This window comes from Eucyclogobius newberryi, unplaced genomic scaffold, assembly GCF_026437365.1.
Source record: "Eucyclogobius newberryi isolate DKJ021-1_F unplaced genomic scaffold, fEucNew1.0.hap1 SCAF_17, whole genome shotgun sequence".
In the NCBI taxonomy this organism is placed as follows: domain Eukaryota; kingdom Metazoa; phylum Chordata; class Actinopteri; order Gobiiformes; family Gobiidae; genus Eucyclogobius; species Eucyclogobius newberryi.
This window is the reverse complement of record NW_027315801.1, coordinates 9,393,926-9,418,671: the sequence shown is the minus strand read 5'-3', so window position 1 is coordinate 9,418,671 and position 24,746 is coordinate 9,393,926. Positions and strand designations below refer to the sequence as shown.

The 24,746-nt window shown below is 40.1% G+C and overlaps 1 protein-coding gene across 1 annotated transcript in view; it reads left to right on the top strand.

The window, feature by feature from the left end:
• Window positions 1-24,746, top strand: part of LOC140362778 (cadherin-4-like) — a 297,462-nt gene that overhangs the window by 39,405 nt on the left and 233,311 nt on the right. The window lies entirely within an intron of this gene.

Here is a 24,746-nt window from a genome sequence, read left to right as displayed (position 1 = left end):
TTGCGTTCTCATTACGATTTAGTTTGAATTGTACACGAGTGAGTTATTGTCAGTGAGAAGCAATCACCGAGCTCTTGAAAAATAATGCCAAAAATAAAGATAAAAAGAACATGTGTGCGTAGCCTCTGAAGGAGTGCAGATATTTAACACAATCAACATCATGAAAACTAATATTTGAGTTATTTTAGGAGTAAGACACCCAAAAAAACCAAGCAAGTTTCCCAAAGAAGAAGCCCAGAGTTGCCACAAAGAAGCAGACTTGGTAAAGGATGTAGCCATGGTGATAAATAATTCACTACAAGGAATTTGGTGTGCTGACCTCTTGTGACTGGAGTTGGAATCCTTGTTATAATTATTGTAATGTATCGTACTGTAAAGAAATCTGATTCTAACATTGTATAACTTCTCACTTATTCTGTGCATCTGTGTCTCCGAAGCGTGGCTTAAAAGACAGTGCTGAGTATATTCGAGTGTTTGTGTGAAGTTTTGGAATGGCACACGCTGTACCGTTGAGGCACTAAACAAAACGACAACAGGACAGACCAGAGGAATGCCAAATGGTCCAGCAGAGACGGATGTGCCTCTCGTCTCTTTTCTCCTGCCTCGTGTCTGCTCCTCAGTCCCTGTCTATTCCTGCGCTCTTACTCAGTTCTACCTCTTTATATTCCTCAGTGCCACCACGCGTCCTTCACTCAGAATTCTTACATCCATTCTTTTATCTGCTCTTTTCGGTCTCCTTTGTGTAAAAGCAGTTGGATTTTTGAGGTATTTGAGTGCATTTTAGGTCGAAGCTTAGGTTTGAGGTGGGCACAATGTGATATCTAACGTACCGGGTGACAAAGTCTGCATGCATGCAATTTGGGTCATATTTATGGGAAAAGCAGTGAAATTTAGCACTTTTTATCTCTAGTTTAGAATTTTTATGAACTAAATGTTACTATTTTTTACGTTAAAAGGCAATGATTGAAAGTCTGTATTGTGTATGTTCGAGGAAATCAATATCAAAAGCTATTTTCAAGACAGAAGAATCAAATTGACAATTGAGATTGATTGAGAACATTGTTTTGATGACTTCTGACCATTCAAGAGATAAGATATATTTTCATTTAACGGTCCTTGGACAGAATCATTGTGAGTTTTTTTGACACTTTTGTTATTTAGTACCGCGTTAACCTTATGAAACTAAGCTCGCACTTTAAACACAAAGTCTTCCACCTCTTCTGCCTACATATGTGTGTATATTTGCACATGGAAGAGCGTCAGATAAACACTTCAGTTCGGCTTTCCTCTCACGTCCCTAGTGGAGGGTGACAGTGAACAAAGTGTCAGTGTGTGAGGGGAGGACTGAAAGCCAGAGCTGCCGGGCATCAGAGCACACGCACACACACACACACACACACACACACACACACACACACACACACGCACACGCACATGCACACGCACACACACACACACACACACACACACGCACACGCACATGCACACACACACACACACACACACACACACACGCACATGCACACACACACACACACACACACACGCACACACACACACACACGCACACGCACATGCACACACACACACACACACACACACACGCACACGCACATGCACACACACACACACACACACACACGTGCACACACATACACACACACACACACAGATCTGAAGACCCAAGCCCACTGCTGCTACGGACACTGGCAAGCTGTCGGAGTGACTGCAAACACTGTATGCATATAGGCCCAGCGAGACTCTGGACAGGGAAGTGCAGGGGGATATGAAGAGGAGATTTAAGTTCGACACTGTCAAAGCAAAACCACCTTTCATTCCTCCAGCAAAGCTACCCCGAATAATATGTTAAGTCTTGTATTGATCATATGCTTTATAGCGTTTGCAGGTACTAACCCTTACATATCATTACTCCCTATAAGAGCTAATGCTGTTGTGAAAATGCATTGAACCAATAGTCTAACCATTATGAATCAGTGGAGTTCTTTAAACGTTTGTCCCCATGGAGTGGTTATTGCATTTCCTGGAAAAAAAATACCTTGAACAGCATGAATTTTTGACCTGTAACTTTACTTGGCAGTGCTACCTGCATGGAGATAGATACAGTACGCTCAGTGGCATTCTGTTGTGTGGTTCTAGACGACACAATCCACCTCTAACATCAGTTGAAACCATGCATAATTGATTCTTTCACTTAGCTGATTAAAATAATGGCGCTGTTTTACTGCTTTTTTGACAGCCCCAAATAAATATCTGAAGCATAATTATTTTGAAGGTTATGAAAGACAATTCTATTTGTCTATTTACAAAGACCTATTTTTACACACTCTTACGAGTCTTGTGGAGAGAAGACATGATAATGTGTTTTTTTGTGTAGTATCATTTTTACTCATTCCTGTCTCATATTATGAAAACTCTTTTGCAGTTTAAATTACCTTTTATTTGGGCCCTTTAAGTAAATCGGATATTCACCTTTTGTTGGCAAGATAATTAGGTCAAATACACATAACAGATTGACATATCTTCCTCAAAGGATCAAAAGCGGACATATAGCTAATTGCCTTTTAATCACCCATTTACATTGTCATAGGAACACTTTTAACTGTTCTGGATCAATACCATCACACAGTTAATGCCTTGCACTCTCTGTTTCATCCCTACCATTTGTACTTTACGATTCTGGACATGGTACCTCTTGTTATATAAAGTGTTTTCTCCAAACACTTGCATGTTATCACATTGCTTTTAGCCTATCATGTTGACATCATAAACAAAGGCACAATTACATTTCTCTGATGCACAGTGCCCATGTGCTCTTGTCACACACCATCATCTCAGCAAAACCCCGGTAGCCTCCCTCCAAACTGCACGCCATCTTCGACTCTCTACATTTGTACCACAGCGGTAATATATTGAATTATCTTGCATTATGTCTCTAGTCCTTATCTTTGAGATGGCCATGATGATCCCCCTCCAACGTGCCAGCCGCCTGCTCTATCCCCATTGTTCTCCTTGCAGCACATTTATATACATTACTCCGCCATCTCCTCAGAGCGGAATTAAATCTTTGCTCAATTCCATCACTCATTGCCTTATACCCAGGCTGCTTTTTTCCTCTTGCAGCAGCTTTATTCCCAGCGGAGGCTCCCACTTCCGCGGAAAAAACGTAGCGCAGTCTGAGTTGTGAACGCTCTTAGAAGCTTGGTGTAGACGGTGAGGAAAAGCTATCAAGTCTTTAGGAAGTACAGGGAGGTACGAAGCAGAACAGGTAAGGTGCACTTAGGGAAATCAGATTAGCATGCTGTTGTTTTTTTTAAGCGCGTACAGTTGGAAAAAGCCCCATCAGTATTCGACTCACACGTACCTGGAGTGAACTGTGGCACAGCGAGGATGCAATGTTCATCTCCTGGCTCAATGACTTTAATAGAGCCAAACAATGCTGGCTACTTCAAGAGAGCTAGTCTCCAGGGGTTTAAGTGCAACAGAGGCACACATACAAAAATAAATCGATGGCTTTAGTCGTACATGTGAAGTATTGGAAGTATGTGGTGGCTGACCTTCACGTGCCCTGTTGCCGGTGCCGTCCTTTCATGCGCCGCACAGATTAGTCCGTGGGATTTTTCACTGGAAGAAATTAACTCACTGATACAGCCAACTCATTTCTTTCAACATTTACAGGAATGAGAAGAACCGGTCTCAAGGAAAAGCCAGGGGCGAGTGGTGAGAGGTGGTGGGGGTGGTTTTTGAGTGGAATCACAGAGGCCCAGTCAGCACTTTGAGTTGAATGAGGAGATAAGCTGCGAGCCATCTATTCATTGCTGCACATATGACTATTTTTCAGCCAAATCTGTTGTCCAATCCACGGTTCTGCTCTAGTTTTTTTTATGCTATACTGTACAGAAAAGTGTATAGGTCTTCGACCTCGTACGTTCAAGGAGTAACAAACTTGCGTCATGGAGACAGTTTGGGCATTTCTTGCCCCATCAGCAGGCCTTTGGCATAGATGCTTCTCAGCAACATAAAGAGTAAAAGATGGCCTACACTTGACTTGTGCTAATCCTATTATGTGAGAGTGCTGCTCTTAGAGGGCTTCAACCTCACTTTTATTGGAAATCCTTTGCCGTTATAAAGCTTTTTAGCCTTTGGTCAAGCTATTGCTATCATAAATCTACTGCTTTGTAATATTGATGGAGCTAATTGGCATCTTTGTACAGGCAGTTTTCTGAAGTATATTTTCCATCCCTATTTTTCACCTGGGAGCAAGCCTTAAAGGCTTTTTTTTCTGTAAGCGGTAACTAATGGCAATCAGTTCAAACTAGCAAAAGTCAAGACAGAAAAAAAAATGTGGAAACAACCTTTCCTGGCTGTAATACCTCTAATTTCCTCCTTAGCCAATCTCTAAATGCTTGTGCTTTGTCAATGCCACTAAAGAATAACTTCACTCGTTCACTTCCCTATATCCCCATCCACCCCCCCTTTTTCCAATTCATCTAATTTCCGTTTCAGTCGCCACCTCCTTCTAGCCAGCGCCTGCTCCTGGGGCGTGTGGGGCGGCTGTGGCGGGCTGCTCCGTATTCTGGAGCTGTTGTGTCTCTGGCGGAGAGTGATTGTGTGGGTGGCAGGGAGGTCAATTGGAAGAAATTGCGTTGCAACCACCATGGAGCGGAGGCGAGAGGGAACAAACTGGATATTAGCCCTATCCATGTAGGCTGGGGTGTTTACAACATCTATCCCCCACCCTCTGCCAAGAGCTCCGAAAATGCACTCCAGACATTTGATCAGATTGGTGAGACTTAAAGAATCAACATCAAAATATGTTTACTGGGGATAAAGAATTCTCGGAGGAGAATGTAAAACACTTACTAGTCCAATTTAAATTCTTTCATAACCAGATCCTGTTGAGTGTGTACCTTTCAAACGTCTCCAGGAGCATTTGCATTTAAGGGAATTAAGGTATACAATGTTTTAGTTTATTTGTATTCTTTATATCAGTAGATGGCAGACGTGAAACATGAGTCTTACTGTGTTGTCTTGTTCTTTTGTTAGCTACTAAGTTTCTTCCATTAGGGTGGTTGCTCCAAAACAGATTATTTTGTATTTCATTTTAAGTAAGAAACTAAGTAAGTCAACTTTATTTATATAGCGCTTTTCATAGCAATAGTAAAAAATACAATACAAGTCAAATTTGAGCTTGGCCAGTGAGGCTGAGAACACAGGAAGAGAGGGAGATCACTGCAAAGTTTGGGTGCGACGTCACATGTTTGTGTTCACACTGCGGCAGGGTTTAATTTGTTAATAAATTGTTAGGAACGCTTTTGAATTTAAACCCTCCCATTACACTCCAATATATTCTGAAATATTTTCCAGTGCCACCAATATATTTTTCCAGATTATTTACTCTCAAAAATCAAGAGAAAGGGGAATGCATTTCCCCAAATGCTTGTTCAAATTAAGCACTACACTGCGGGGGGTTAGGAGGGATTGGACTGAGGTTGCCTGGTCCAGCCAAGAATATAAACTTCTCAAATACTTTACCAGGTGTGTCTGGTGTAGTCCAGACACGGTTTGATCCCAGAGTTTAGAAAGGCATGATTGGCAGTTGATTAGCCAATCAGGGACACGCATAGTCCATTGTATCAAAACAAAAATGGCTGCTTGTGGGGGGAAAAAGCACAGGGTGACACTGTGAGAGAAGTTTGATTTGATGACATGTATATGTGAGTTCTGCCATTTCCCATGCATCACTGAAATGGTACTGAAGATTTGGCCTGAGACACAGCGGAGGAGGAGCTGACTAGACTGAGAGTTCTTCTGTATAGAATATACAAAAACAACTAGTCTGGATTCCAGCTCTTGAAGGACTTTGAGGCCGAGAGATTTATGTGCACTTCTATCAGGCCAAATCTGGCACTCTGCCAGACAGTATTAAAGTAGATAGCATTTAGCAATGTTGTGTGAGAATACAACTATGTTAGGACTGAGATTCTGACAATTGGTTTTAATGTCCATTTTGAATCCTGAATGCATATCTTTGATCCTTCTGCGGCCCTTTGTGTTGAAACAGTGACATTTCAACCCTTTTGGGGCAAATAAATGTTATCTTAGCCTGATTGAAGATTAAATCATATTACCTCCACTTAATATGATTTGCTAATAGCAACGATTTAAATTGCGATTACAATTTGATTTCAGCACATGTTTCTTGAACTTACAATACAATTTGAAAATGCACATGATTTCTACCTGCTAGCCAACGTTCCGCCTTGTGACTTGAGTTCCTGCAGCCTTGTTAGCCGACTTGGCCAAGATAAGCCCCACTGCTCAGGTTTGCAGAATGTTGGCACAAACTCAACATTCAGGTGTGTACATTTTCACTGCTCACTTTGTTCCATCTTTCGACAAAAGCCAACCTGTTTCAAAGTACTTTTCTCTCTCTCATCTCCAGGGTGACGTTGCCAGATGACTGCCTTTCAAGATCCAACAGTAATGATGGATTTTAGGCAGGAATTAAAGTGCCTTATGTTTCACTACCCAGTGGAAATACGATTTGTCTTTGATAGAATCAGTCATGTTGTTTTTAAACATAGCTGTGATATGCTGGAATGAAGTAGAATTAGCCTTAGAACGTTATAAAGGTTCAGACCCTCAGCAAGGCATTGATTCTCTTGTGACAATGAATCCGAATGAAACTTGGGATTTGAAAGTAGAGCTATTCTCTTCACTTTGCTGGTGTTCTCTTTTCTCACAACAATAGTTCTAGCATTACATACATTTCTTGGGTAAATGTTTACATGAAAAGCCATATTTTTTTATCTTTATTATTTTTTCCCCTCCATCCCTTGTTGGGTAATGGGAGGTTTTGTCTATGGGAGTTTTTGTTTATAGGAGATCTTCTACTGAGAGTGTTTTTCAAACTTCCTATAGGTGATCTGTTCTTCTGTATCTACCTCTGTATCTACCTGCGTTGCATCAATGAAATTTCCCCATGTGGGACAATAAAGGAATATCTTATCTTATCTTATGTATTTAATTACCATACACACACAATCCATAATAGGTAGTGGCAAAGGCAATTTCTGAATGAGAACTTTTGTTGTTGTGATGAGTAATTAAGATTGCCCTACATAGATGTTGGTGTGAATATTTAATGGTGACAAAGCAGGGAGAGAACAGACAGTGTTAAAACTACAGTTCATGGATAATTCATTGGCACTGACTGATTGTACTATCTCTCGTGTGTGGTTAGACTCGGCCCCCTCCCACTTCACAGTACTCCTGGATGTTCTTGAACAAAGGGCGACCAAAGTAGAGTGGCACCTGGTTTCTTGTCGGGCAGTTTCTTCTTGGTATTAAATGGGAATTATACCGTATCTACTGAACAGCATTGGACATTGTGGGTGTTCTGTAATAGGAAAGATTACAGCGAGAAAAGAAGAACAGTTTTCAATTTGAAGGCACTCGTTGCACACAAAAAGATCACACGTATTCTTTTTGTTTCCTTGCAACTATTGGACAGATATTTTTCAGTTGTACAAGTTTGAATATTTTGTTGATGTTGTCAAAGAAGCTAGTAAGAGCAGTGGCTATGGTTTTAATAATTTCAGTAGTAGCCTCTTTGTGGCAGAGTGAATTGCAGTAGTGTTTAAACCATTTTCCTCGTATTAATCACATTTTCGATTTGATTTTATATGTTCTTTTCTAAACACAAGACAGACTTTTAATCAGTGTCATTTAACATAAAGGTCTTAACGCTGCTCCCAACCCAATGTATCTACTGACCGTAATGGCTGTGGACCTCTCCATAAAAAATAAGCAGGCATATCATTGACGATTAGGCATGACTGAATCTCTGTCTCGATTCAAATTGGATTAATTGCCCAGCCATACTTTTTTTTATTACTCAAGTCATACCAGTACTTCAATGCTTTTTTTAATTGGTCCAATACATAAAAAAAAGAAAGAAAGTAATACCATTTGAACATCTCCACAAAAACATCTCATGCCACAGGCTCCTTTTTTCCATTCTTGACTTCTCCATTTGTTGCTGCTCTCTTATCTACTTGCCCTCGGCCTCCACAAGTCAGCTTTATCAATATACTGGATTTGTCCTTCTTCCACCCTCTCCAGTCAACAGATTTCTTCATTAACATACATGCACGGTGCAGCTAAATATAGCCCTTTCTTTGCTTGAGTATGCATGTTTGCACAAATAGTTGCACCAAGTTAGCAAAATGACTCCAAATTCCACTACTAAATCTTTTCTCAGCAATATTCCTATGGACCAAGATGGATGGCACGATCACAAAAATGTGTCTCGACATTTATTAGTTGCTTTGAGTTCAGATGTTTTCTCATTTCTTTGCAGTATTGGACGTGGTTTGTTTTTTTAATGGCTAAAATTGATTGCCCTGTAACTCGCCATCTCTCTTTCACCATGCAGCTCTATGTTCCCACCCATTTCACATTTATTTTTCTCTGGTTTTGTCCCCAGCTAGTTGCAGGGAGTAAATAAGTATTGATTTGGCTGTGGCTATAGCTAAGATGCTATTGTGCTAACTGCTCCTTTTGTTTTGTTTTTCCCCAGTGCAGAACTCACTTTTGGCTTGTCAGTTTATAGTTTCACAAATCACATTTTTTGTGCTTTCATTTTTTTTGGTCCAAATCAATCCATCAAGTGTCTGGTTCTTTCCGTGCAAATAGATGGAATTTTAACATCCAGAAAACCACAACTCTTCTCTCACTCGACTAAATGTGTTTTCCTGATGTTGGAGTTAACCCAGAATGACCCAGTTCTGACGTCAGTTAGATACAATTATAGTGGTGGTACTCGGTGTAATGCACATGGGCATGCGACAGCTGGTCACCATCCATGGAAGACGTCCCAGAGGATTGTTCACTTTGAATCTTTCTAAGGATCAATAAGAAGTTGGTATAAATCAAAAACAATCTCACATTTTAGTACATTACTTGACTAGGGATGTTACGATTATGAATGAGAACCAACAAATAATAATCGTGACAATTTTAGAGGGTAAATTAAGTCATTTTAGTTCAGTCTATGCCAAAAATATACTAAAATGTAAATACGTTTTTACATCTGGCTTTTATTGCCATTTTTAACTTTATTTTGTCTTTCAGAAAGTTCATTTTCCCAAAGCTGGTCACAAACTTGTTGAAATGAAAGAAAATTAAAGATGTGATTGTTGTTTCTCAATAATCGTGAATAATCTTTAAATCGTGATGTTTTTTCTCACAATAATCATAACATTTGATATCGTGACATCTCTATACTAGACTGATACCTTCACGACTACTATTTGGCGATAGGCTACTACTACTGCGTACTTAAGTAAAAGGATTGAGCCTTGGTGTTTGCAGAAGCAAATTAACATATTTAAATTAAATCATCTGTTTCTATACCACTCCCACCACTTAATGACAAGACATTAAAAATCGTTTTATTACGGGGTTGATGTTACGTTTCTGCTGCTCTTTGTAACATTCATTGCTTGTAACACTCATTGCTTTACCGGAAATGGAAAGAGCAAAATGTTCTTGTGACTGAAGCACTATTTGCCCTGGATGTTCCCATTTGAAGGCTTTTGACTTGAGTGAAAACATCAGTCTACTTTCTACTTCCTTTATTAAAAAATATAGCTGCAAAAAGGCATTTTTGATTTGGAACTTGACCTAAAACGACCCAGCCAATCCTCTCACATACCAGATCCTTTAGTTACACAAAAGAGATGACTAATTCCGCCAACATCTGCCTTCACTGACACCGCTTTACAATGTGTGAATGTCTTTAATTTTTCATTAAATCATTGCTGGTGACACACATGTTTCTCCTCACTGTGCCCACCAGAGGCTAGCGGCTAATTCAATCCACAGCCTCCCCGGTTAGCTGCACACGCTAACGCTAACACTCTGGGCCTTGATTCAAGCTGACACCGCCGGGCTGGAGACGCTGTCTTCAGATGCCAGGACACATCTGGTGAGACTCTCTTAGAGGCTCATACTAAGTTTATACGGGCGATTTTATGCAGGAGGTTAAAATCTAGGACACATTTGGCTTTCTTAGCACTCTGGGTAAATATTGGTGGCCAGAGACGTCGCAGCCTCATTAGCAGCTTAATCAACCAGCCCTGGGAGGTAAACGAGCAGAAATTACAGTTATTAATAGAGAAATGCTCTGTCCACCAGGAACCGCTTGTAGGTATAAAAAGGCCAAAAACAACTCGAGGCAATTAGTACTTTATGTAGCTATATAATTTCATCCATCTAAACAAATTAACCTGGAGGCTAATGTTTCCGTGCACAGTTGGGAGTGTGAGTCATGGCTGTCACCGTGGCGATGGTGTGGGAGGGATATGGGTGAGTGTGCTGGCTGACCTGACACTGGCTTCAGACGCGACACAGTGAGAGACACAAGAGGAGACAAAAGGAGCAGCAGGTCAACTTAGGTGATGTTTTGTGACATTTCAGGTTGGGTCACAGAAGGTTTCGGGGGTAAAGATAAAACGCAAATAAATACTCAAGGAAAGTACAGTATAAACCATAGTGGTGCCAGAAAGTCCTTTTGCCAATGAAATCTCTATAAGGCTGTGGTCATACTTGTATACAATACATCAACATCCGATCCGATATATATATATATATATATATATATATATATATATATATATATATATATATATATATATATATATATAATATGTCATTGTTGGGTAATTGGGTAAACCTTTCAACCAGCCTCTGTAATTGTGTGTGAAAGACCTCGTCTTGCTTACTTAGGCTAGGTGAACTGTGTGGCCGAGAAGGAGGAGAGCGACCTGGTAAAGGAGCATGACCAGTTGCCAAACAACTTGGCTTGGAGCTTTAAAAGTAGAGTCACCAAAAAAATAAAACCCTCAGGGGGTCTCTGTGGAATGGGATTAGGGATATGCCTCCAGGCTTTCTATTACCAAGTGGTTCTTTGTCCCAGGGCGAATCTGTGTAGTAGACAAGTTTGACTGGTGTACTCCAGGAGTCGCCAACTCCTTTTGCTATCAAACAAACAACGAGGAATGAAGCCCCCTGCTGGCTTCAGCTGGATGATACCCATAGGGCAACATGTGGAGCACTACGGGCATCTAATACTACTACTACCACTACCACCTCTACTTTTAAAGCCGCTACTATTACTACTCATGCAACTTTTCTGAAGTTAAATATTCAGTGCAACTGAATAGTGAAATGGATAGAGAGACATTCAGCAAAGGGTTGAGGCCAGTAATCAAATCCACAATAGCATGTGCAACACCATTGTAGCGCTGGTGAGCATCTCCTGCAACTATTTAATGTAAGTGGTCACTAAAGAAAATAAAAATACTACTACCACTACTGCAACTCCACTAGTACTATTATGCAACAGTTTTTAGTGACAAATTTCCCTTCCAACCAATGAAGTAAAATGAACTCCTACACGAATTAGGGTTTACATGGAAAACTAACTTAAAGATTATTTTCTCTGATCTACTGAGTAAAACTATCTCCCTTCTTTCCACCTCTGTGGTCAAACTATTTATTACAGTATACTTCCATCACTCCTCTTCCTTATTTTTAGCCTTTGTCAAACTCAGCTGCCTCTGCACAGTACTACAAAGCCCCCTGTGTGAGCCAAGGATAAATGGAAGTGACACCCCACGTACCCTTCTGGATTCCTTCAACTGACCTCAGGCCAAACCATCCTCAAAGCATCAGACTCACCATGGCACTGTTGACTGTCACCGCCGGCTGTGTCTCCACTATACTTTTCTATATCCTCCTTGTGTTTTATAGAGCACAGATAACCCATGAGAAGCAGCGCGGGACTCATACATCACTGCAATTCTAATTCTCCGATAATGGCAATGATTTATAGCACTGGGAAGGGGCCGCCATATTTGTGGGTGTATGTGTACGTCTTTAATCATAGAATAGAAGACACTGGCAGAAGTTACAGTGATAAGACGGAACAAGGTAAATGTGCAATGTAAATGGGTTCACATGTATTTCCTCATTCATCTTTGAATGTAGACCGGTTATTTTATTTTCCAGCATTTTATACCAACATCTGTTTATTCATTGCCACTTTCCACCAGCATACGTCCACATCTCTGGGGCTGTCATAATGGCTAGTCTTATTTGCGCAGCCATCCATCCCCTATTTAAAAATGGAAATGTATAAAGACAGAGAAAAACAATATTAAATGTGATGTAGTCAGAGTTAAAAAAAACAACAAAAGAAAACGGATACTAATCAATACTAAAATGAGTATCAAAAGTATCAATAATAAATACATTGGACGAGGGATGTAAAGATTATTTGATTCATCAATAATCAGGATTATTCAGGTAACTTTATGATTGCAAAAACAAACACAAATATATTTGTTATCGTTTCAGATAACAGTCGATAATCAGTAATTGTGAATAATTATGAAATCGTGACAGTGAAATCTGATATTGTAACATACATAAATTGAACAAAGTTAGATATTTTCTAAATTGTTTTAAAACTGGTTAAATCTGTATAAGAACTATAAGACCACATGGAACTGCTAGAAACTATATATATTTTCTATATAAATATATCATTGCAATCTGCTTTGGAAATGATCTGTACTTTCATCGCAGATGTGTTTCCCGTCTTGAACTTAAAGTTTTCACATCCCATTAGTTTGCTGACATATTAGATCATTCCAGGCTTATTTTAGAGATATAAAAACCTTAATAAAAACATGCAAAATAAACTTTTGTAAGTAGAAAATTGCAATATTTGTCCATGACGCAGGCATAGATAGCAAACACTTTCTGGCTTTTTTAATATACAGTTATGTTAATATCATGATGGCTTTGATATTAAACGTGATCTATAAACCTTGACGTTACATCTTCAAAATATGACACTGCTCTGCTATGTACTGTATGAACACATCTATTATTACTTCCTAGCGTCCTACTCTGGCAAGTTCCACAATACACGGCTTAATCTGGCGTGTTAGCTTAGCCTCAACGCAACCTCATCAATATCAACAATATTAATGCACTCAATGCTCATTACCAGACTGGGGCTCCATGGCTGAACCCACAGCGGTCCTGGAGGATGGGATACAGTGGGGGTCCTGTAGGATGGGTTACAGTGGGGGTCCTGGAGGATGGGGACAGTGGGGTAGGGCCCGTGGGCATAGGAAGCCAATTACATTGTAACGCCTTTGCCTCCAAGAATGTAGAGTTATTTATTATCCTCGACATGTGTCCCCTGATTTCGTTGTGAAGATGCAAACAAGATGAATTCGTATTGTAGTGGTGTGGAATTATAAATCGGCCCTGACCGGACACTACATCACAAACAGCCAGTGCCTAATAAAGTGGCGTCAACACAGACATTAAGACATTTTTATCTTATCGTAGCTCGCTGGATTTTCAAATCTCCTTTTGGGACCAGGCTTTCTGCGCTTTTCTGAAACTATCAAGGCATTCTAAGTAAATTAAATCCTATTTTTTTCTTCTCATTTGCTACCTTTGCCTTGAATGTCATGCATTTAAGCAAGTGTGTCTTATAAACTGACCAGAGTATGGAAGCCATGCAGTTGTTTCATGCTAAGCTAATGTAGACCTGCAGTGACTAATGTGAGGCAGAACTATACAGACGAGGCCGGTGCCATTATTACATTTAAATTGTGCTGTACCTGAAGGGCAGTATACAGAAAACAAATCATTTATCTGGAAAAAAGCAGGTTAAACTCACAATTTACTCCAAAATCTAATTATAATTTACTGCATGCATTTTAATTTCTGATGTAATTAATTTAAATACATAACAAGAACAACCTTATATTAAAACTGCGGTACCTGGAGGAATATTTGGTGTTTTCCCCCAAAGAGACCAAATGACATCACTGCACTCTGTAATAAAGTACATTGTTGCTTGTCAACCAGGAAGTAAAAGCCGAAAGCAGCGCTCTGATTGGCTACGCTTGGGTGGTCCACCTTGCCTTCTGAAAAAGCTGTTCTGAAGCAATGTGATTATCTGAAAATCAATGCATGTAAATAAAAAGTTCCTGTGAGAGCTACAGACGAGAAAGATTTAAATATGATATGACCTTATTGTTGAAAGTGTTTTGTTTGCACTGGATCATTTATTCCTGTCAATCAGGGACTGCAGATGCAAATGAGCTACTTCGCTACAATCTGGTGCAGAACCTATTTGTCTTTTACAAGCTCATTGTCTCTGTACATTGTCCCTTCAAATAAACATTAAACTAAACTAAAATACCTACTTTGTCCTTTCGAGGTTTTAAATGCCTCATTTGAGTTGATATACTTTACTATTCATTGTTGTATGTAGCACCTTAAAGGCGGTATGGACGATTTTTCGGCGATTTGAGAACGCAGGCGGAAGTGCGCATGCGCACTCCCCCGTGTGGACTGATACAACACACACGTGCGTTTGTTTATTAGCGCAACGGAGCGCATCGCACCGCTCGTCTCCCGTAGATTTCTGTCCACTTCTGCGTCAGCTCAAACTGTCTTTCTCCGTCTTCATTTTGCCCCGTACACTGAGGGAACTATATTATGATAGATCTATGCGCTTAGGCACGCAGAAACGTGGGGACGAGCCTGACGTGGCTGCAGGTGAGCGGTAGGTGCGTTTTATGATTGATACGTGGCAGGACAAATGATTTATCCACGCCACGAGGAAATATGATAAAAAAAATTGCTGAAAAAAATCGTCCATACCACCTTTAACGTTAAGTTTCAATGTTTGTGAATTTTTCTTACTGACAGTGGCAATAAACCTTTTTCTGATTCTGAAAAAGCAGGTACTTCAGCTTTAATACACATTTTGGCTGATTAATCGGCCAAACAACTAAAAGCTATTTGTTAATTTCCCGGCTCCAGTTGGACATTCATTTGATTGAAGCTAGTTAAATTGTATAAAAATATCAAAAGCCATAACCCCAAGATAAATCATTGTTTGGCTTGTCAACTAAAGAAAGATCATCACAGACTTATCCATTTGCTGCAGCCTTGGAAGAGAAGTAAAAAGACAAAATGTGAGCTCCGAAATAATCATCTTCCATATGTGTGGTGCTGACATTTTGTTCTTGTTTCTATAGTGATGGCCATTTGCTTTTTCGACTGCCTCGTGTCCTTTATCGTTTCCATCCACAATCTCCACTCGGCCAACTTTGCTTTTGTTCTGGGGACTTTGGAGTTCTTTTACGCTGTGATCTCAGACTGATTTTATACAGGCTTTGCAGAGCGTCCCACTGTGAGGCAATAAGTGTGTTCAGCAGCTGCATGTTTTCAGTAACTTATCTGGGTAATATTATCCCCCCGACGACGCTGTGTGTTGCCAATGTAAACGGTTTCGTTCTGTAGTGTTTTGGCCTCGTCCGTTCTTGTAGGAATGTGAAAGGTTCTGGAGGAATACATTCTAAACTGATCTGAGCTACGGAAACAAATTGAAACAACAGAACATGTTTAAATCTCTAAAAGGTATAGATTTATGATGATAAAAAAAGATTAGGTAATCCCCTTTTCCACTCTGACGATCAAATCTGCGTCGAGAAACAGGTTATTTTCTGTCCCACATCCATCTCTGCAGCACATTAGCATTCAAAGTGATATGCTGAAACTTATAATTATTTTGAAAACTTTGAAATTGTTTTGCGTTTCCATATTTGCAAAATTGTTCCACTTTGAAAAATGTCTCGCATGAACCAAAACAATACAATAGTCACATTGAAAATATCTGAAAATTCAGAGTAAATTCACTCAGCCAGCCTTTTCATGCTCGGTTTGCTTAAGGAAACTGTCATGTTAGATCCAATCAGGAGGAGCCACAAGGTGAATTCAACTCAATTTGCTGCTCTAAATGTAATTCCCACACATGATGGCACTCCTGGAGATCTATTTTATTTTTAGATTAAGCTTTTAGAACTTGTTATTTTTCCAGAGAATGAAGTGTGGAATTGAAAAACCAGCAGGTCGAGAATGCCTGTGATTCATAAGGAACATTGTGGGGAAGTTCACACACGTTGCAGTATGGCGTGGGACAATTCATTCTATGTAAAACCTTGACCTTATTTGAAGTGCTGGTGTGTTCCTAATATAGGCAGCCTGCAGCTCGAGTGGACCGCTTTCTTCCTCTATGGACGCGTTGACCACAATCTCACTGTTTGATAGTCTATCTGCACGTACGGCAACGGAATTAGCTCCGGTTGCTTTCACATCTGATATTTTTAATGGAAATAAAAGTACAAAGTGGTACAGAGAAGTAGAGAACAGAGTTGGCAGGGTTCTAATAAGGTCACGCAGCTTGGGCGCCAAAACACTATCCATTCATCTCCTGGTTATATATAGTATTTGTGTACACCTGCTGCTTTAGCGGGGCAGAGGTGGCCTGAATTCTATATGTATGTTACGTCTCGATAGAATTTAGGTTGGAATACTAAAGCTAGTTCCTCATTGTTATTTACTGGTACAAAACAATATCAACTTGAAAACACTTAATACTGGCACCACAGCTTTGAAAATTCATGTTTTCACCTAACCTTGATTCACGGCTACTGGTCTGTTGCCTATTTGAATCCTCTTTGATTTTCTTTTTCTGAGAATGGTGGTTCAGCAGAGTAAACTGTAGCCATCCAGAGATGAGGCCGTGAGGATGAACGGTCTGGCAGTGCAGCAATTTATTGTGATGATGTTTGCGATGAAGAACTGTAAAGAGACAGGCGGTAATCAGCGCCAACTCACCCTATGCTAATATTTAGTCATTTTAATCTCCAAAAGGCTGCAAAGGACGTATCAAGATGTCCTTGGACATGGGGACATTGTACAGGCTGTCCTAAGAACTCTAATGTCAGAAATGTAAAAATATACGATTCAGTGCAATATGGAGAGACTTGTATGGTCTTTTTAAATCATAACTGTCCATTTTTTATACTGTTGTTTCTATTATTTTGGTAACATTAAAAGTCCTTTATTTAGTAAGCATGAAAAGCCTTTGTTCTTGTTGCTTTTCTGAACCAGACATTGCTGAAGCACTTCAGTGATCATGTCCCATATGTGTTCAATTAGTCCGCAGGATGAAGGCCAATGATTGCAATTAACATTCACGCTTAATCTTAATCCATATCCCCTTGTCAAATACAATGCTCTCCGTGTTTAGTGCGCAGAGTCGCTATAGGCTGAGGACATGTCCCTCGTATCTCCTTTCACAACATACATTTTTGTTCTTTGCAAAACCCCTGAGGGAGAAGGTGCTTCCCAGGAGGCCGCTGCGATGAATGGGGTCGAGGCGCTGTTGTCGAGGGAGACGGTGGTGGAAAAGGGTACAGGAACGAACAGGAGACACTAATGAAGTATGAAGGGCTGAACATGGCCGTATGGTTCCTGCCAACTGCCCCCTCCTCCACCTCCTCCACCTCTTCCCCAGGGACCAGGCATCGAGCCGGCTCAATCTGCAGCGAGAACAACAGCTCTTGGACAATATTATAATTTCATCTGCATTTTATGATAATTACACTTTACACTTTACTTTGTATCTCATTTATAGCATTGTATAACGTAAAGAAAAATGTCTCGGGTAGTCACCTTTTTGAGCCCGGCACTTTGAAGCAGCGCATAAAACACTGTTAAAAATGTCAAAGCTATTAGTGTACTAGTCACACAGCTGGGCCTCCGCGCTGCTCTTTCACTACTATTTAAACATGCCTGTCTTTATAAGTGCACTCGCTTGCCCATACATTTATAATATGTTTTTTACCCTTTCCTTCAATAAGCAAAGCATTTTTATGGGATATATTTTTACACAAACTCAAACTGCCTTTTATTAAGTTGCTTTTGGGTCAGTTTTTTACCTAGCCTCTTATTTTCCTGGAAGGAGTTTATTTTACCCAGAGCAAAATCACATTGCTTTAATCCTATAAAGTTTAAAAAAAATATTTACTTTGTCAGCTCATTTCTCCAGTAGCAAAATAAATGCTTAAAAAAATGCAAAAACAAACAGAATCACTTGGCTTTAGCTTCTGTCTTTGGGTTTTTATTAACTGGCCAGCCAGTTCTACATGCTTTTCCAAAAGAGATATAGTCTGGACACAACTTCAGATGGACTATCAAATTAGCCAATCAGAGACACTCATGTTCTGTTTATATCAAACCAAACAATTAAATAAATGTTGACATACATCATTGAAATAAACAAACCTGTTTGCTCGGTTCTGTTCGTGTCTGTTAACCGGACTGAGATCTTCTGTAAATGGAATGGGAGTCTATTTTTCTATTTTGCAGTAGTGTACAACCCTTCATCTTACACAATCATGTATCCAAAATATATCCCCAACAATCTGTGGAAGTGAAAATATCATATTTGATCAAAACATAACTAACAATGACTTTTTGGTTGGCAGAACAGAAACAGTTTTCACACTTATGCTTCCGAATGTGCAACTAAGTGACTTTTTGAACAAACAAACTGTGCTCAGCATCTTTCACCGTCCGTCACATAATCTGCATGATCACAAAGTTGCTGCCTCATTTTTGCGCTGTTTAGATTCGTTGTCACTGCACAAAAGTCCCACTGGCTCCGCTGCACACCGCACTATGTATTATTTGTATCACTTTGCTTCAAGCTTTTGTTGTCCCGGAGCAGCAATGACCGGGCGCTGTGTACGGTGGTATACTAACAGCAAATCTCCTCAAACGCGGTACGGCGGATGTGAGGTGGTGTCCCCGGGGATCAGGCTTGTTTATCGCACACATCACACAGACTGCCAATGCCCAGTGCAAGCCTCCACTTTCTTCCACTGCCTTGGAGCTGTTGTAAAGAGACGGAGCAGGCCACCTGAGTAGACTGCCCCGATGGCTCTGAATGGATCGATACTTTCCTTTAGAGAACAGGATGTCATCAGGTAAAGGTGGCACGGAGACGACATAAGGTCATGTAATTTGGGGTTGTCTAAAATGTCACGGTTCATGCGTACTGTATGTGGGAGTTCATCGTAGTCAGAAGTTCAGCAGCTGTAGTGGCTCAGTTGGCCCACAAACCCAAAGGTTAAAGTGCACAGCGGGGTGTAAGACCCAGGGCAACTTGGTGCAATTTTAGAAGTTGCTTCCCCCGACATTTTCAAATATTTGCCCTTTCTCGTGTTGGAAAATAACACAGCGAGTTTGTATATTGACTTTGTAAAACTTTTTATTTATTTCTTTATGGACAACAGACACAATACCTCTACGTGCAGCTTATCACCACCGAGTGAATTAATAGTAGCAGTATTATTACTCATATCAGTGTTTGGATAGTAGTAATGATTAGGGCCCAACCGAAATGTTTTTTTGGGACGATACGACACAGATATAAAAGGAGGTCGTAGATGCAGATAGATTATTTAACAATTTTGTAATGTAATGTAATGTAAAATATGTCAAAATAATCAGGGTTCAAGTATTTTAAATTAGGTTTATTGAGGCAACATTTACTGTTAATTTATCTCTTAACAGTGCATTTTAAAGGCTGAACATATGTTTGCATGACCTTCTTTTTAATCGACTTTTACTATAGAAGTGAATTCACGAGCCTAAAGGTGCGTCAGCCTAATTAATAGGCGTGCGGAGGGATAATTAATTTGTGTAAATGCTGATATTTCAATGTGGGTTCAGTAAAGTCAGATATAGCCATAATCACTTTACAGAATTCTGTGAGGAAACAATGTCTACAATGACCAGAACGAAGTGGAGGTAAGAGAATTACAATAAGACACGTGTGAAGAGCAGGGACAGAGAAAGAGACAACTGCATTAAATAATGGCTTGTAAAACTAGATATGTCAGATGCATAGGCTATATAGGCCATGGGAATTGTTAAAAGTGAATTGTTAAGAAATCAAATTGGTAAGAGGAATTGTCAACACCATTAATATTGATCAAATCTTATCAATTCCCATCCCTAGTATTTCCTGATTAGAACCTCGTTACAATATGCATCCTGAAACAGTATCCACAATACATATCACAATACTCCCGTACTGATACATGGATATATTTTAAAGTGTTAAAAGTTCATGAAAAGGATGTTTTGATTATGTAAAATAACCAGAACAAAAAAAAGCATTATAACCTCATGTTCACAATGCACTTAATCAGGAAACAATTGCCCTATAAGTCACTGTTCAGATCAGCAGATCCAGCCTCAATGCAGTGGTCAGCACGTTTATAAGCGTAGAACTTATTTATGGTGTTTAAACGTATCACAATACACTTCTCTATCGACACATACATGCTGTATTGATATTTTGTGTACAGTCCTGGTAGTGTATATATAGTGGTAGCTCGGCACACACACAATTGAAAATAATAAAACACCAAATCAAAAATAGACAGTTTATATGAGTGGGAGCAGAGAGGATGTTGTGGATGACAGTGCTGGTGGGGCGTTTGTGGTGCAGCCTGTGCCTGGCTCAGAGCCAGACAGCGGGACAAATAAATCTCTAATGGGGACAAACATCCCACCGAGGATATATACCAGCATCAAACAGCCCACTCCACTTTGAATTCAATCCAGTTCTTTCCAAACTGCTCTGCTAAGCTTATAGCTAAAGTGAAAATAATAAATTTGCTTACAGTGCTGACTGAGAGAGGCCAAAAATCTTTTTAGAAAATGAAAATAACTTGGATAGTTTCTATTTTTGTCGAAAGCAGGTTTAGGAATGCCAATCACATAAAAACACACATATTCAGTTGAATTCTTTCCCATGTGCTTTTGTGGCCCTCACTGTGATAAGTGCTTGCCTGATTCCTTATCCCCCTCATTAAAAAATCCTTAATCTGCATTCCTCCCTCCATCTCTGTGTGTATAAAGCATATCTGTGTGGGCTGTACTGTACTTGTGTGTGTGCCAGCTCAGGACGGGGCCAGGGAGCGATAATGAAATAATAACTCTTATCAAAGCGCTGCAGCCTGAGTGGAGTCCCAGTGTCTTTGCCTCCTGCACCACTTCCCTGGTCTCCTACATACTCCACTGCTGCGGGCATTATCTCTCTGCCTTTTCCATGGAACGCGCTGATCCAGTATGCAGAGGTCATTAAACTATTTGGTTACTTGGATACTGGGATAAGGAGGTGTTTAGACTGGAGGAGATGAAAGTCGTCCAAACGCCAACCCACGCCTCATTATAGAGCCAGAGCTGCTCCTCGTCCTACACATGCATTATTCAGATCAGGGCCCAAATCAGTGATATTTGGTGTAACCCTGTGTGCTTGCCCCCGTCACCCGCCTCCTCCGGGCAAGAATCAAATCCTCCGCTAATGACATTCAGGGCAAATTGTGTAATAAAAGGTATTTTAGCAGCACAGATTACATTAGATTATGGCATAGGTGCTTATTTATTTGTGTACTGTCACTTGCTCATTGAGACTCTTATATGTACAGTTAAAATTAATACATAATAAGTTGTTTTGGCAAAGTATTGCAATTGTGATTAGATTTGCAATTTGTGTTTTGATCATTCGATTCTGTTCAAAGCTCACATTGCAAACCTGTCCTGGAGTGTTGACAAAAAGACTGAAATATGAAATTACAAAGTGTATTTCTGAACATGTTTTAACAGATCAAAACTACAGAATTATCAGTTTTTAGACAGAAGAAGACTTACTTCAAAAATCATTTGATAATTGTGTCTATTCAACTTGTATTTTTCAATTCAATTGGGATTAATCTTGCAGTCCTAGTTTAAAAAGATGTTGATGAATTCCTAAAAGTAGTTTCAAAACCAAAGAAAAAAGTGTATTCTTAATTTCAATTTCTGGCAAAGTGCAGACAAAGTGAAGTTGGCAAAAACACAACACCTTTGGCAAAGTGTAATACGTTAATTAGAACAAAATGAATAATGCATCAGTATAGAGTATATCAAATGACTGGAATTAACAATGCTGCAGTAAATTTAATTGTCTCAGTAGAGATTGAGTATTTGACTCCCTCATCAAAGACACTACGCAGCAGCACTGACTGAAGTATCCGGCAACCCCTGTCCAGATCCAAACCAGGCATCAGATCAGGATTAATACCTAGTGAAACATGTTGCAAAAGACAACAACATACTCCCAGAAATATAAAGGGCGGAGAGGTCGAAATACCCACAGGGAAAACGCATTAACTGTTGTCCATGTTGAGAACACTGTGTAAACTACATTCTGATCTTAGATGACCTGCTTTGTTTGCTTCTACCTCCACATATTGGACAAGAGAAGTTCACATCTTCAAGTTAACTTTTCTCTCTTTCCCTGGCCTCCATTGTTCATTGTCTGCTAGGCTCACTCACTGCCCCCCTCTCTGTCTCTGTCTGACGGCACTCGCCTAACCGTTTAAAGAGAACATTAAAAAAAGATGGGAGACGGAAGAGAAACGAGTCAAAGGAGTGAAGGTGATGCCGACGGGGGTGGGGGTGGGTGGGGCGGTAGTGGGGGCGGGGCAGGGTGGGAGCGCAGGCCTAAGTGATGCTGACAGGGACACATTTTCTCCAAAGTGTGGAATTGTGTTGTGTGAAATTGAAACAGCTGCAGCATCAGCAGCAGTTATTTGCAATACATTTCACCTTTTTTTCCCCCTTCCCCGTTCCATCTCCGCCATCCTTCACCTCTGTGTTTTTGTCTTCATCACATGCTCTTGTCTCTTTTTTTTCCCCCGCCCGTGTGCTCCTGATGCTCCTGTGCTGCGCAACGCTGGACTGCTGAGTTGTCGGTCCATGCTTGACAGTTGATGCTTGGGCTTCGCTTCTTCCATCACAATAGGATCCTCTCACCTACAGTCTATGCAACACAATCACAAAAGACTTCAGATCCAGGTTGGGGTGGAAAGAGAACTGAAAATGTACAGCAGTTTATAGTTGCATGACTAAGTAGTGCTGGAAAACGTGTACATTATGTGTACAGTATTTAAAATAAATCTGAGGTGGGAAGTACACAAACTTAAAGGACGCATATTAAGACAACATTTTATTTGTGAAGCTTTTGACCATGTTCTTAAACTTGCCAGTAGGATTAATTATTTTCTGAGTTCACAAACTCTTGAGAATCCATCTTGAAAGCAAGTCCGAACCAGTGGTTTTGGCCAATCACATGGCATTTAGGGCCCGCCGACGGGACTGGAACCAATCACAGAGCAGTATTGTGGTTTGGGCGGACATCAAAACATTAGCCTTTTGAAGACATTTTACTTTACAGAGCAGTTTTCTGACACCATACTTAAACTCTACTTGAGGAATGTTTAATTTGAAGTAACAGTACTCTTACTTAAGTAAATGTTGTGGTTACTCTTCTTACTGTGAGTAATTCAACAGTGACAAAAGCTTTAAATGAACAACATTAAATGCTTCAAACGACTTACTCTCTGATTTGAATTCTCTCTCTGTTTTTGTGTCTATTCTTTGTAATTCTTTGTTTGTCTTTTATGGCAAAAACCCACTCCCACAATCAAACCATACCAAGTAAATCTATGTTTTTGTGTGTCATTTTAATAGCTAATCAGTTCTTTTAGTCACGCCCTTATACGTTTTCAACAGTCATATTGTTCATTTAATTCGGCTTCAGGAGTCATACATCTTCGATATGTCAGGTAAGATGTATATGGAATTGACACGAGCAATGCTAACCTTTTGTGCTTAATCTTCCATTGCGTCGTCACACTAAACTGCCATGACAGGTCAAAGAGCGGAATTCATTTGTTAAATTTCATCCCTTTTCATTTGGCCACCGACTGAGACTGTTGACGCATGCAATCGTGTTTGCATGGGTGATATTTTGTGAAGGCATTGGCTGGGAAGAGGTGGTGGTTGATGGTGGCATGTGACAGAGGATGCCAAGCGAGGTTGACGCTGACAGCAAACACATGAGTGAGCGTATTTATATCAGCGTGGAACAGTGTCGCAAATACCCAAACCGTAAAATTCTGTGTCTGGTTCATTATACAAGTCATTCTGAGCGCTGATAACATTGCTGAAATGGAAATTAAAAGCGACTTGGGGTCAGAGACGTGACCTCCTTTGAACCTCACGTGAGCAAAATGTTAATTATTCTGATTTCTTTCTCCAATGTGGGATTCCAGATAATCCCTTTTCCAGCCGATGAATATTCAAGACACATTTTACCGACACTAACTAAAAGTGAAGCCGAAACAGATGTGCAATTACAATCAATTCACTGCACCAGGAATGGTCTGAATGCTACTCCGGAGAGCCGTTTTAGAGGCAATACCCAATCCAACTCATGAATTTATGGACTTCTTCCATCAGTAGGCAGTGCAGTATAAGTTCCCCACTGGGTACTGTGGAACATTTGAATAAGACGTAATAAATAAGGTCGATCTAGCAAGGACCCAAGGGAGAGCCACACTCAAGGAGCAGCTGCAATTCAGGATGCCGAAAAGTTAAAGTATTGTTATAGTCAAGTGATTTCCTTGTGTTGGTGTTGACCATAGAAAATCTATTTAGTTAGCGATGATGAGCAATAACCGTGCAATTATGGTGATGATTCATGCAGGTTATTAAATGGAACCAGTGGGGAGAATCCTCTGGTGATTGAAGAGAGCACCCTCGTCTGTCATGGGAAATACCAAGATTAAATCAGAAGAGAAGAAATTCAACCACAACTTTGCCAATTTACTGTCAAGATAAATGGAAAAGAAATAGGAGCAAGGGCATCTGAGGTG